General features: G+C 38.3%; 1 long non-coding RNA gene across 1 annotated transcript in view; it reads left to right on the forward strand.

Moving 5' to 3' along the window:
* Positions 1-16,009, forward strand: part of LOC119864954 — a 34,373-nt gene that overhangs the window by 16,231 nt on the left and 2,133 nt on the right. The gene's annotated exons all lie outside the window — the stretch shown is intronic.

Genomic DNA, 16,009 nt, shown 5'->3' on the forward strand with positions numbered 1-16,009 from the left:
ACCCAGAGATTATGACCTGAGCTGAAACCAAAAGGCTGATGCTCAACGAAATGTGCCACTCAGGTGCCCTAAGACACCACTTTTATATTAATAAAAATAGAAAGCATAACAGTGAGTGAAAGAGGAAAATGATACCATCTATATTAAGGGCCAAAAGAGGGGAGATCCCTGGGTGGCTCGGTGGTTTGGTTCCTGCCTTCGGCCCAGGGCATGATCCTGGGGTCCCTGGATCAAGTCCCACGTTGGGCCCCCTGCATGGAGCCTGCTTCTCCCTCTGCCTGTGTCTCTGCCTTTGTCTTTCTTTCTCTCTCTCTCTCTCTGTATCTCATGAATAAATAGATAAAATCTTTAAAAAAAAAAAAAGGGGAGGGGCTGTCAGGTAGTGATCGCATTACCATAAGGCAATCTGTTTCCAGTTAAAATGTCTGTGCCCTTCTACCGAAATCATGTGTGATCCCAGGAAAGTGTTTGCTTCTCACAGTTCTACATCAGCTGTGCCATTGCTGTCTATACAGTCTGAAGTATCACATGTAGGTTTACTTCATATGATCATGTTGATGGCCACATTTTTCTCTTTAGAGAAGCTATGATATTACAATTATATTTTAGGTAACTTGTCTGGTCCTAGACAAATAATCCTTTGAGAATGTGGATGAGAGATATAACTTGATCCACATGGTATGACCCTTTAGTAGAAATCCAGGGACTGAGTGCATTTTGTTTTATTTTTTAAGATTTTATTTATTCATGAGAGACATAGAGAGAGAAGCAGAGACATAGGCAGAGGGAGAAGTAGGCTCCCTGTGGGGAGCCCAATGCGAGACTCTATTGCAGGACCCCCATTATCATGCTCTGAGCCAAAGGCAGAAGTTTAACTGCTGAGCCACCCAGGCATCCCAGGGACTGGGTTTAATTGCAATTACTGTATCATCTTGATCAGGTTGGAAAACAGATTACTTTTCAATTTCCTTAGGCTATGAACCTGATTATGCTTAATGTGAGAAAGCCTGAAAAATTTATGATTTGTTAAGGATTTAATTTATTTTGTGGCTCTTTTATCAATATAAAATTAATAATGCAAAACTGTATTATATAGAATAATTTAGGATAATTTCCCCCCCTTTCTCCTAGTAAGAGAAAATGCAGAGATACGTGCAGATCTTGCTTCATTAAGCAGTGTTTGAGGGCCACAGTTTCCCCTAGTGATGTATAGAGATACCCTCTTATTTGTTGATCAGAGTGGGTAACAGTAAGCCAGAATCAGGCTTATGGAGGCCAGATGAGAACATTACTCCAGAAACACAGCATATACCTAGAGTTTCTGTTTTTTAATATCGATATCTTCAGCGTTGTAAGACTGACTATACCAAGGCAATAATTACACACTTTTTATAAAATCTGGTACAAAAACATTTTAAATGTGTGTGTATTGCTTTTGAAATTTTTCTAGTTAATTGACTAGTGAATAGAAACAGCAGAATATAACGACTTTTTGTAAAGCATGTAGAATAACCACGTAATGAACACCTGTGTCTCTAGGCACCTGGTTTTAGGAACTAGACCTTTATGATTACTTTGGAAGCCACCTTTGTATCTTTCACTGATTACATCTTCTTTCATACTCATAACACTGACCATGATGTATTCTATGTTTTATTACCACTTTGCTATCTTTGTGCTTTATTTTTAATATGTCAATACATAAGTTTGTTCATTTTGCAAGTTTTTTAATGTTATTCAAATAGAATCCATCATGTTTTTTGTAATTTCCTTTTCTGAACAAAATTATTTTCCTGAAAGTCTACTATTGTTTCTGTATATTTTATCTGTGCTTCTAGCTGTACAGTTTTGCATCTTATGAGCCTGATAAATTATTATTCCATCATAACCAGAAGTGGAAGTCTCCTTTTATTTTTGTAAGTAGTATTACTATTAAACATATTTTTTAATTAAAAGAAAATGGATTTTCTCATTTTATTATTTGTACTATTGCTTTATTTATTTTTTTCTTTTTTAAAATTTGTTTTCATTGAAGTTCAACTTACCAACATATAATGTAACACCCAGCGCTCCTCCTATCAAGTGCCCTCCTCAGCGCCCAGCACCCAGTTACCCCAACTCCCCGCCCACCTCCCTCCCCTTTGACAACACTTTGTTCATTTCCCACAGTTAGGGAGTCTCTCATGGTTTGTCTCCCTCTCTAATTTTGCCCACTCAGTAGCCTCCTTTCCCTTATAATTCCTTTCACTATTTCTTATATTCCCTGTATGAGTGAACCATGTGATGATTGTCCTTCTCCGATTGATTACTTCACTCAGCATGATACCCTCCAGTTCCATCCAAAGCAAATGGTGGGTATTCATCCTTTCTGATGGCTGAGTACTATTCCATCGTATACATAGACCACATCTTCTTTATCCATTCATCTGTCAAAGGACATCAAGTCTCCTTCCACAGTTTGGCTATTGTGGACATTGCTGCTATGAACATTGGGGTTCAGGTGTCCCGGTGTTTCACTATATCAGTATATTTGGGGTAAATCCCCAATAGTGCAATTGCTGGGTCATAGGGTAGCTCTATTTTTAACTTCTTGAGAAAACTCCACACTTTTCCAGAGTGGCTGCACCAGTTTGCATTTCCACCAACAGTGCAAGAGGGTTCCTCCTTCTCCCCATCCTTTCCAACATTGGTTGTTTCCTATCTTGTTAAGTTTCACCATTCTTACTGGTGTGGGGTGGTATCTCATTGTGATTTTGATTTGTATTTCCCTGATGGCAAGTGATGCGGAGCATTTTCTCATGTGTTTATTGGCCATGCGTATGTCTTCTTTGGTGAAATGTCTGTTCATGTCTTCTGCCCATTTATGATTGGATTTTTTGTTTTTTGGGTGTTGAGTTCAATAAATTCTTTATAGATGTTGGATACTAACCCTTTATCTGATAGGTCATTTGCAAATATCTTCTCCCATTCTATAGGTTGTCTTTCAGATTTGTGGACAGTTTCTTTTGCTGTAAAGAAGCTTTTTATCTTGATTAAGTCCCAATAGTTCATTTTTGCTTTTGTTTCCCTTGTCTTCATAGATGTATCTTGTGAGAAGTTGCTGTGGCCAAGTTCAAAAAGGTTGTTGTCTGTGTTCTTCTCTAGTATTTTGATAAGATTCTTGTCTCACATTTAGATCTTTCAACTATTTTGAGTTTATCTTTGTGTCTGGTGTAAGAGAATGGTCCAGTTTCATTCTCCTGCACGTGGCTGTCCAATTTTCCCAACACCATTTATTGAAGAGACTGTCCTTTTTCCAGTGGATAGTCTTTCCTTCTTCGTCAAATATTAGTTGACCATAGCGTTGAGTACCCACTTCTGGGTTCTCTATTCTGTTCCACTGATCTATGTATCTGTTTTTGTGCCAGTATCATACTGTCTTGATGATCACAGCTTTGTAGTACAACTTGAAATCTGGCATTGTGATGCCCCTGACATTGGTTTTCTTTTTCAATATTCCTCTGGCTATTCGGGGTCTTTTTTGATTCTATACAAATCTTAAGATTATTTGTTCCAACTCTATGAAGAAAGTCCATGGTATTTTGATAGGGATTGCATTAAATGTGTACATTGCCCTGGGTAGCATTGACATTTTCACAATATTTATTTCTTCCAATCCATGAACATGGAATGTTTTTCCACCTCTTTATGTCTTCCTCAATTTCTTTCAGAAGTGTTCTGTAGTTTTTAGGGTATAGATCCTTTACCTCTTTGGTTAGGTTTATTCCTAGGTAGCTTATGCTTTTGAGTGCAATTGTAAATGGGATTGACTCCTTAATTTCTCTTTCTTCAGTCTCATTGTTAGTGTAGAGAAATACCACTGATTTCTGGGAATTGATTTTATATCCTGCCACATGCTGAATTGCTGTATGAGTTCTAGCAATCTTGGGGTGGAGTCTTTGGGTTGTCTACATACAGTATCATGTCATCTGCAAAGAGAGAACATTTGACTTATTCACCAATTTGAATGCCTTTCATTTCTTTTTGTTGTCTGATTGTTGAGGCTAGGACTTCTAGTACTATGTTTAATAACAGTGATGAGAGTGGACATCCCTGTCTTGTTCCTGATCTTGGGGGAAAGGGTCTCAGTGTTTCTCAATGGAGAATGATATTCACTGTGGGCTTTTCATAAATGGTTTTTAAGATCTTGAGGAATATTCCCTCTATCCCTACACTTCAAAGAGTTTTAATCAGGAATGGATGCTGTATTTTGTCAAATGCTTTCTCTGCATCTATTGAGAGGATCATATGGTTCTTGTTTTTTCCTCTGTAGTGATCTATCACGCTGATCATTTTATGAGTGCTGAACCACCCTTGCATCCCTGGGATAAATACCACTTGGTCATGGTGAATAATCCTCTTAATGTACTGTTGGATCTTATTGGCTAGTATCTTGTTGAGAATTTTTGCATCCATATTTATTAGGGATACTGGCCTATAATTCTGCTTTTTGGTGGGGTCTTTGTCTGGTTTTGGAATCAAGGTGATGCTGGCCTCATAAAATGAGTTTGGAAGTATTCCATCCCTTTCTATCCTTTGAAACAGCTTTAGTAGAATAAGCATTATTTCTTCTTTAAACGTTTGATAGAATTCTCCTGGGGAGCCATCTGGTCCTCGAATTTTGTGTCTTGGGAGGTTTTTGATGACTGCTTCAATTTCCTTGCTGGTTATTGGCTGGTTCAGGTTTTCTATTTCTTTCTATTCCAGTTTTGATAATTTGTGGTTTTCCATAAATGCATCCATTTCTTCTAGATTGTCTAATTTGTTGGCATATAGCTGATCATGGTACATTTTTAAAATCGTTTGGTATTGGTTGTGATCTCTCCTCTTTCATTCATGATTTTATTAATTTGAGTCTTTTTTCTTTTTAATAAGGCTGACTAGGGGGTTTATCTATCTTATTAATGCTTTCAAAGAACCAACTTCTTGTTTTGTTGATCTGTCCTACAGTTCCTCTGGTCTATTTCATTGAGTTCTGCTTGAATCTTTATTATTTCTCTTCTTCTGCTTGGTGTAGGTTTTACTTGCTGTTCTTTCTGCAGTTCCTTTAGGTGTGAGGTTAGCTTGTGTATTTGAGTTTTTTCCAATTTTTTGAAGGATCCTGTATTGTGATGTATTTCCATTTTAGGACTGCTTTTGCTGTATCCCAAAGATTTTGAACTGTTGTATCTTCATTTTCATTAGTTTCCATCAATCTTTTTAATTCTTCTCTAATTTCCAAGTTGACCCTTTCATCTCTTAGTAGGATGCTCTTTAACCTCCATGTGTTTAAGTTTCTTTCAATTTTCTTCTTGTGATTGAGTTCTAGTTTCAAAGCATTGTGGTCTAAAAATATGCAGGGAATAATCCCAGTCTTTTGGTATCAGTTGATACCTGATTTGTGATCCAGTATGTGGTCTATTCTGGAGAAAGTTCCATGTGCACTTGAGACTAATGTATCTATATTCAGTTGCATTCAGATGGAAAGTTCTGTATATATCTGTGAAATCTATTTGGTCTAGTGTATCATTTAAAGCTCTTGTTTTTCTGGTGATGTTCTGCTTAGAAGATCTGTCATTTGCAGAAAGTGCCCTGTTGAAGTCTCCTACTATTAGTGTGTAATCTAAGTATCTCTTTACTTTGGTTATTACTGATTGATATACTTGGCAGCTCCCACATTAGAGGCATAAATATTCATGATTGCTAGGTCTTCTTGTTGGATATACCTTTTAAGTATGATATGTTCCTTTGCATCTCTTACTACAGTCTTTGGGATAAACTTTAAATTATCTAATATGAGGATTGCTACCTCAGCTTCTTTTGAGGACCATTTGAATGCTAAATGGTTCTCCACCCCTTCATTTTCAGCCTGGAGGTGTCCTTAGGTCTAAAATGAGTCTCTTACAGACAGCATATAGGTGGGATCCAGTCTGATACCTTGCGTCTTTTGATGCAATCATTTAGCCCATTCATGTTCAGAGTAACTATTGAAAGATATGAGTGTAGTGTCATTGTATTAACTATTCAGTCCCTGTTTTTGTGGATTGTTTCTTTAGGTTCCCTCTTTCTTTTACAGGGTCCCCCTTAATATTTCTTACAGAGCCAGTTTGGTGGTCACATATTATTTCAGCTTCTGCCTATCCTGGAAGATCTTTTTCTCTCCTTCTATTCTGAATGACAGCACTGCTGGATATAGTATTCTTGGCTGCATGTTCTTCTCATTTAATACTCTTCATATATCATGCCAGCCCTTTCTGGCTTGTCAGGTCTCTGTGGAGAGGTCTGCTGTTAATCTGATATTTTTCCCCATATAAGTTAAGAATTTCTTGTCTCAAGCTGCTTTAAGAATTTTCTCTTTATCTTTGAAATTTTCAAGTTTCACTATTAAATGTCAAGGTGTTGAACAGTTTTTATTGATTTTTTTGCGGGGGGGGGGGTCCTCTCTATCTCTTGGATCTGAATGCCCATTTCCTTCAGCAGATTTGGGAAGTTCTCAGCTATGATTTTTTCAAATATAGTTTGTGGTTCTCTCTCTCTCTCTCTCTCTCTCTCTCTCTCTCTCTCTCTCTCTCTCTCTCTTCTGGAATCCCAATTAGATGTATATTCTTCCTTTTCAAGCTATCATTTCCCTAAGCCTTTCCTCATGGGATCTTTTTAAAAAATATTTTATTTATTTATTAATGAGAAACACAGAGAGGCAGAGACAGGCAGAGGGAGAAGCAGGCTCCATGCAGGGAACCTGATGTGGGACTTGATCCTGGAATTCTGGAATCACGCCCTGAACCAAAGGCAGATGCTCAACTGCTGAGCCACCCAAGTGCTCCTCCTTGTGGGCAACTAATTCTTTTTCTCTTTTTTTCCTCAGCTTCCTTCCTTACCATTAACTTGTCTTCTATGTCATTCACTCTCTCTTCCACCTCATTAACCCTAGCAGTTATAACACCCAGTTTAGAGTGCATCTCATTTAATCTATTTTTAATTTTGGCCTGATTAGATCTCAATTCTGCAGTAGCAAAGTCTCTAGAGTCTTATGCTTTTTCCAGAGCCACCAGTAGCTTTATAATTGTACTTCTGAATTGAATTTCTGGCATCATATTGAAATCCAAATTCTGTAACTCTGTGGCAAAGAGAACTGTTTCCAGTTCTTTCTTTGGTGGTGAATGCTTCATTCTACTCATTTTGTCCAGTGCAGAGTGGCTGTATGAGTGGGCTGAGTCCAAAATATCACCCATAACCTAAGTAAAATACATACTAGTTTATTCAAAGAGGTCAGAATCCAGAAAATAAAAGAAAGAGAAGAACAGAACAAAATAAAATAAAAGGACCACTACAGTGAAAAATAAAATTTAAAACAAAGTAGTAAAAATAAAAAGCCAAAGACCAAAAAGAAAGAATAAAAAAAGAAAAGAAAAGTAAAGAGGAAAAAGAGAAAAAAAAGGGGTGGTGGTGGTGAGGAAGTAGTAGTGAAGAGAGAATGTAGTCTACCTGAGGGATCCTAGAGGGTGATCCTCTTGGTTCTGAGTGTATTTTGTTTTGTAAGTTAGAAGATGCTCAATCCTAAATTTATATAAGTCAGCAATACTTATATAAAGCTCCAACATTGACCACAAAAACATAAACAAGATAAAAGAGGTGGGCAGAATGGGAAGGAAGAGAGAATATAATCTCACAGAATGAACCAACAGAGTGTTCCACTTGGTTCTGGGTGTATGTTGGTTGTGTTTTAGAAGGCACTAACTTCCACCATTGTAAAACAAAATGAGGCAGAAAAAACAAAAATCTCAAATCTCGTATGTCTACCAAGATTAAATTGAATATGTTGAAGGGAATCCAGAAGTGAAAAATATATCTTAGACATGTAATTATAGAAATATGGAAGCCAAAAATGAAAAACTTAAAAATGAAGAGCTGGTAACATTTTGCAGTTATGGTGGGAAAAGAGTAAAAATATTGGAAACTTTTAGTCTGATACAAAAATGAGTTGTAATGGAAAAAGAAAAAAAAGGAGGGCCCTCTAGGTCTATATACTATTTTCCCTCAGTCCTGGAGCTCTCCAGCACTGCTTGGTCAAGAACTTGCTCTTCCCCTGTCTTTCCAGCTAGTCTTCTGTGGGAGGAGCTGCTGTGCTGAGTCTCAGGTGTGTGCACCTGGGGGAGCTGCCCCGCCTCCCACCAGGTGCCGGGCTCAGTGGGAGCTGTTGACCCCGTGAGGCCCCTGTTCTTCTGTTTCAGGAGGTGAAACAAAGAGGTAAATCAACAAAGGCAGCTGCCAGCTCTCCAGCTCTGGAGTCAGCTCCCCCAGTAACCACCCACAGTCTCCTGGTCTGTACTGGCCTAGGTGCTTATCTAGGCCAGAGTGGGGGGGACGCTGATCTGCACAGCTTGGGGGTGCTTGGCGGCATGATTTCCCTGCTGAGCACTTTTCCTTCATGGAAAACTCCGGTGTGGATTTTAAAAGTTCCTGCTTCTCCAGGCCTGGGCTTTCCTGTCCTGGAGGCTACCACCACCTGGCTTTAGCTTAGCTCCTCATGGGGCCCCTCCCCTACTTGATTCTTTAAAAAATTTTTTTCAGCCTTCCTACCTTGTTAGGAGCGAAAGCTTTTCTTTCTGTAGCATTCTAGCTGTTCTCTCTTTAAAATTCAGGTTGAATTCGTAGGTGTTCAGGATGTTTTGAAAGTTATCTAGGTAAGTTTGTGGGGCCAGGTGCATTGAGGACCCCTACTCTTCCACCATCTCCCTCCTATACTATTGCTTTAGCATTTTAAAAATTAACTACTTGTTTCTGGATTGCTAATAAGAATGAAAAATATCTTAGATTGCTTATTTGGGGCAAACATTCTTAAGGAAATAGTAAATTTTTTTTATTTTTTTTAAATTTTTATTTATTTATGATAGTCACAGAGAGAGAGAGGCAGAGATATAGGCAGAGGGAGAAGCAGGCTCCATGCACCAGGAACCCGACGTGGGATTCGATCCCGGGTCTCCAGGATCGCGCCCTGGGCCAAAGGCAGGTGCCAAACCGCTGCGTCACCCAGGGATCCCCAGGAAATAGTAAATTAAGATGCACAATACAGGGTGGAAAATTGTGGTCATTTAACAATGGCTTTTTTGGATACTTTTACAAATAACTGTGTAGTTAGGCATTTTTGAAAAAACATGTGGAAAAAAAGGGGATTTTTTTTTTTCTACTAACTATAAAGAAGAAAACACCACTGTTTTCTTCAAGGAACTCATTGTCTTGAATGTGCTATTGTAAATAGACCAGATTTTTTTTTCCACCATGACACATTATTTCTTAAGGCTGTCCTCTTTTTTATTTTTTAAAGAAACATTATTTTTTTAGAGCAGGGTTTTTATTAAGATTTTATTTGTTTGAGAGAGAGAGAGTGAGTGAGCATGAGTGGGGGAGGGAGAGAGGGAGAAGCAAACTCCTCGCTGAGCAGTAAGCCTGATCTGGGATCATGACCTGAGAAGGCAGCTGCTTAGTTGACTAAGCCCAGGGCAGTTTAAAGTTCATAGCAAAACTGAGTGGGAATAAGGGGATTCCTGGACATCTCTGTTCTCACACGTGCTTTGCCTCCCCCACTAGTAACACTCTGCCCCGGGGTGGTACATTTGTTATAATCAATGAAACTACATTGACACATTGTTAGCACCCAGAGTCCATAGTTTACAGTGGGGTTCACTCTTGGTGTTGTACCTTCTATGGGTGTGGACAAATGTAAATAACATGTATACACCATTATAATATACAGAATAGTTTTACTGCCTTAAAAATCCACTACACTCCACATATTCATCTCTCCCTCCCCTCAACCTCTGGCAACCACTGATCTTTTTACTGTCTCCACAGTTTAGCCATTCCAGAATATTATCTACTGGGCATCAGAGAGTATGTAGCCTCTTCACATTGGCTTCTTTCACTTAACACTATGTAATTTAGGGTTCCTTCAAGTTTTTCTATGGCTTGATAGCTCCTTTCTTTTTTGCACTGAATAATATTCCATTGCCCGGATATACTTTGGTTTATCTCAATCTATTGAAGACCATCTTATTACATCCCTGTTTCAATGGTTATGGATGAAGTAGTGGAAATTTTTTTTAGGCTTCAATTTTCTACCCTTTGGGTAAATAACAAGAGAGAGATTGCTGCATTATATGATAAAAGTTTTGTAAGAAACTACCACACACTCTTCCTAAGTGGGTGTACCCTGTGGTACTTCCACCAACAATGAATGAAAGTTCCTGTTGCCCCACATTGTCACCAGCATTTTGTGCTGTAATCTCTTCCTATTTCCCATGTTGGTTAGCATTGTAATTATTAATTATTAAAAGAAATTATTAAAAGAAATATATGAAGTTAAACAGCATGATATTCTGAGTAAAAATAAATAAATCAGGAAATCCCAGTTGTGTTTACCTAAAGGGAAGAAGACAAAGGCTGGGAACACCGTACCACCGTTTGCTGCTCCGTGATCCCTGGCATCTTCTCCTGGTGTCTGGGCTGAGCAGGGCACCTCCCTGGTGGGTCACCACATGGCTCACTGAGAAATGAACCACCTGGGAAGGATCAGGGGCAGGCACCCCAGAAGGGGTGTGCTGACCCCTCAGGGTTAAGGCGCTACCAGTTCAATGGTTTCTCAAGCTTCCTGGTCCCTGGTTCCCAGGAGTCAGTCCTCTCTTCCTGCAGAGAGTGCAGCAAAACTGGCTTCTGTTCTGACACTCCAACCACCTCAATCCCAGTCCAGTGTCCTAAGGGAAGGCCAGTACTCCTTGGTACCATCAGGGTGTTTTGGTCAAAAGATCTGTGGGCCTTGAGAGCAACTCATTTAACATCCAAAACAATTACCATGCCCCGACTCCCATCAAAGACCATCTGATTCCTAGTGAACCCTAGCCAAACAGAACCTACAATTTTTACCAGATCTACTTCAGATCCAGCACACTGGAGGAACAGCAGGCAGGACTCCACAAGTTGCTGGGAGCCTGGAGCCCTGCCAGGCCCAAGAGCCCCTCCTGGGGCCACACACTCAGGAGGTCAACGTCCTGAGCCCACCCTACCGATGATGGCCCTACAAACTCCAAGTCCCACTCCACTGAATCCACACCAACACACATGCCATTTCTCTAGGAAAGCCAATCTCCTTGGAGAAAGGCTGCTCCAGTTTGGGAACTTAGACCCAGAATATGGGCTTCCTTCCAGCCCTGGAACTCTGGCTGCCAGGATGCCAGACCCAGGGATCTTGCTTAACCCCAAAGGACTCAAATGTTGGTCCTTAAACTGCCACCTTGAACCCAAGGAGCATCTGGGGGCTGACAGAATACAGATTTGCAGGGTCACCTGGTTCTGAGGGGTCCCTCTGCTCCTGCCCTAGTCTTAGATGCAGTCCACTTCTACGCTGTTGGGATTTACCTGCAGGACTCTTGCTGGATCTGGCTGTCTGAAGGCTTTATTTAGCACCTTTAATTCAATATTGTTCCTTAACTCCACTCAATATTTTTTACTGGATGCATTTGCTTTTTATTTATTTTATTTTATTAAAGATTTATTTATTTATTTATTTATTTATTTATTTGAGAAAGAAAGAGAGATAGAGAGAGAGAGAGGAAGAAAGAAAGCCAGCACACAATCAGGAGCAGCAAAGGGAGAAGGAGAGAGAATCTCAAGCAGACTCCATACCCCAGCACTAAGCCAGGCAGGACTTGATCTCAGGACCAGAGAACAAGACCCCAGCCTAAACCAAGAGTTGGTAGCCCAACTGACTGTGAAGGCCAGGTTCCCCCAGAGGCATTTATTTTTTTTTTTAAGAAAATTCATATTGCTGTTGCTCAAAAGCTGAAATGCTCAGTATTTTAAAAGGTAACATAATAAGTACAGTGCAAACTATGTATCTAAATTAAATAAAAGATAAAAAGACAATAAATACAAATAATAAATCTAAACATTTTACAAAAAGTAGAGAGTACCATGAACTCATGAATAGGGAGACTGGAATTGTTTATGTAAGACAGTCAGAAATAACAAATTTCTTTTACTTTACATATTCTAGAGAGAATATTTCTTTCTTTATTTAAAAAAAATCTAATGTAGAAATATGATCAAGTTCTTACAAAAAATATGCTCAAAAGGAGGACAAGATAGAAACTGTCCTGCAGCCCATTTCCAGGCTCTGTGATTTTGGTTTTTTGTTTTGTTTGTTTGTTTAAAGTTTATTTGTTTATTCATGAGAGACACAGAGAGAGAGGCAGAGACATAGGCAGAGGGAGAAGCAGGCTCCCTGACGGGAGCCTGATGTGGGACTTGATACAAGGATCCCATGATCACGCTCAGAGCCAAAAAGAGACACTCAGCCACTGAGCCACCTAGGTGTCCCAGGCTCTGTCATTTTGGACAGAACTTGCCACTCTTTCTTTTTCATGCACGTTCCCATGAGGTAATTTATGGTGATGTGTTCTTGAGTTACAAGTCTTACTCTATATAGGAGAGAAATCAGGCCACATTCTTTTTCCAATTGACTATTTTTCAACAATAAGAATTCCTGACATAGTCACCTAGTTAAAAACTTTCATGACTTTGATTATTTATATGGACCCAGATTAGATCTTCTCTCTCTTTTTTTTAAAAAAAGATTTTATTTATTTATTCATGAGAGACACAGAGAGAGGCAGAGACAGGAGAAGCAGACTCCATGCAAGGAGCCCGATATGGGACTTGATGAGCCAAAGGCAGATGCTCAACTGCTGAGCCACCCAGGCATCCCTGATTAGATCTTCTCAAATGGCTTCTTATGCTGAGAGGTACTATAGTTAGTGATGGCCTCAGTCTCCAGAGTGAGGATTCTCAGATCTTCCTCCTAATGATTTAGGAAGACAAAATATAAATGGAGGATTTTCCTGTGCCCCAAATTAAGGTGATTTTAATTTTCCTGGGAACTAAGAGTATGACTTTCAAAAGAGGCGAGATTGGGAAGAGTGTGCTGGAGGAGGGGGAAGGAGGGAGGACCAGGAGGACCTCCTGAGTATGTGAACACTCCACTAGGCCCCCTGGCCTTTTTGTGTTTACCCTTCTGGCTCCACTTTATTCTTGTTACTATTGTCCTTTATTCATCTAGACTCCTTTATCAGCATCCTTGTTAGATTGTGATTCTCTTAAGTGTGCTTTGCATGCCTCCACATGAGCTCCACATCCCTATGGCTTCGACTACAATTCTACAACTCAAATTTCCTAACAGAAGATAACCTCCATGTTCCAAATTGGTATTTCTAAATATCTAGTGGGCAAAACAATGAAATTTATTATAGACTGCTCACTCTCGATTTATTTTAAAATATCCTCAATATCTTCACTCTACTTCCACCTTCAACCATCTTCTAAATCTGCTGCTTTTTTGAAAATTATTTACGATAAATTTACATTCTTTCTTTTGTCAAGTATTTATGTCAAAGAAGAGCAACCAAAACATAACAAAATGATGAAAATAACAATTTGTTGTTTTATAGTACAGAATCAACATGATGTTCAACTAAAAGATGTTTGATAAATGATCTGAAAACAAAGCTGTCATAACTCTCTCTAGCCACACAGTGCTGTCATAGAAGAGGCCCCCTGACACCTCTGGTACCTTTGGAATAGGGTGGAGTCTCCAAGGATAAGGACATGGGGTGGATGGCAATTCATAGAAGGTCTGGACTAGCCTCCTGGAATTTGATGGGTGTCAGAATTACCTGCTACTTAAGGAGAGGGATTTTTTTCTTCTTGGTTATATTAAGTAGAACACTCATTAAATCTCTTTCCCCAAACCCACTTTTATCAATAGGTGTCAAAACCTATTTGCAGCACAGGAGCATTCCTATGAGCTTTGCAAATGTTGCCCAAATTCCCTTATACATAATAACTCATCTTGGTCCTTTTCTGTACATCTCATGCCTATCTTTGCCATCATCACATTTGACCAGGGACAAATCAGGAATAAGAAAGAAATTTGAGAAACCTGTACTCCTTGTGCAATTTTGAACAAGACATGAATAGATGATATCTGATTGTCTTTTGGTTCTCTCTAATAAAAGCACCATTTTATATTATGTATGGCGGTGGTGTAAAGGTATGTATTTGAGATTTGTTTACTTAATTATAATGAAGATCATAATCTATGATATAATGCATAGAATATATACAGTGGTTCTCATCTTAATTTCTCAACTACAAATAGGTTTTTAAAAAGCATCAATATCTTAATGGTGTTTAATATCTAATATAAATATGAAAGGCATCTTTTTCTCCCCAAACAGACTTGTGTCATCTGGAAATATTTTACTTACTTCTTTCTAACTAAATCCCACTTATCCATCATGCCCAGGTTTAATAATTCATTTTTTGAGTGTAATTTGATCTCTAGTCCAGTATTTTCATTGTAATTCCCAACATAGAAGTAAATATTCTCTATTAATGTCATGCAATAATTTGTAAAGTATGAAAGAGTAAGGGTAATTCTGAGATAATTGTGGTTGTAAAGTTAGAAAAAAAATGAATATTAACCCTTGTGTCATGGCATAGATTTCCTTCCTCACTATTGCAGTTTTCATCATGAAGGAGAATAATTAAACAAAAAATAAAGGCCTAAGAAAAATTTAGGTGTATATAATCTCAGAGAAACTTTTTCCGAAGTATGACGTATAGGTCACTAAACATAAAGTAAAATGAATTAAAATGCTTGAAAATAACATTTGTGTGTTGAGACACCATTGCAAATGAAAGGCAATAATAGGAGAACATATTTGACATACTTACATCCAACAAATGACTCCACAAAGAAGAAAGAGAATCCAAAAGTCAATAAGAAAAACACAAGTCAACTTGTTTGAAAAATGAGGAGAGAGATGATATGAACAGGCAGTTCACCATACAAGAAAATCCAAGTGGCTGATAACCCTATGAAAAAGTTTTCAGTGCATTTGGTATCAGGCAGGGGCAAATTAAAACCACAATGTAAACCACAAAATGACAAAAATATCAAAACAGGGGATGGCAAGTATTTGCAAAAAAATTTAAAAACGGAGGGAATAACATAATCATCTGTTGCTGAAAAGCATGTAAATTGGCATTCAATTTGGCAAACTCTTTGTTAGGCATAACATGCATTATGGCCCAACTACTTCAATAGCAATGCACACATATGATTCAAAATGATGTGCATGATGTCTTCATGGCAGCAGTATTTATGTTTACCCAGATTGGAAGTGAACATATTCATCAACAGCAGAATGAGTAAATGATGATATACTCATATCATGGAATACTATGAAACAAAATAATAACAATTGCTATGTACAGCAGCAGGGATAAATCTCACCAACATAATTTTAAACAAATGAGATCACACACAGAAGAACATGTGCTATGTGACTGCATTTACATAAATTTCAAAAAATACAATAATTAGAACCAGGATATATTAATTACCAAGATGAGGTTACCTCTATGGGAGAAGAGGTTAGAGTTGGGGTAGGGTAGGCAATACTGGGGGTTGAATGTGAGAATATATTTACTTTGTGTTATGAAATACAACTTTCTTTGACAATATCTTTACCACATGGTAAAATTCATAAAATTCATAAAATTCATAAAATTTAGAGACCTCTGGGCAGGAAGGTATATTCTTGGATCAGAAATGAGGAACTATAAACTTTCACTATGCTTCTAAATATTCCTTCATGGTTTCCTACTTAATGGATTCCAGAGACCTCTGAGGGCATTATTTTCCTCATATTATCCATTAAATTAAAAAAGGGGCGGGGGGAGACACTGAATTACATTCAGTGAACAGCATTTTCTAAGACTTGGGAAGTTAGCTCAACAGATCTCTTCTAATTATTTTGTTCTTCTGTGATACACATTTATTTTCCTTATTAAATATGAAGTCTTCAAGCCAATTTCATAAGTATATTCTTTTTTAAGTGATAATAATCTTTAGATGTTACCCATAATATTAGTT

Source organism: Canis lupus, chromosome 21, assembly GCF_011100685.1.
Source record: "Canis lupus familiaris isolate Mischka breed German Shepherd chromosome 21, alternate assembly UU_Cfam_GSD_1.0, whole genome shotgun sequence".
Lineage (NCBI taxonomy): Eukaryota > Metazoa > Chordata > Mammalia > Carnivora > Canidae > Canis > Canis lupus.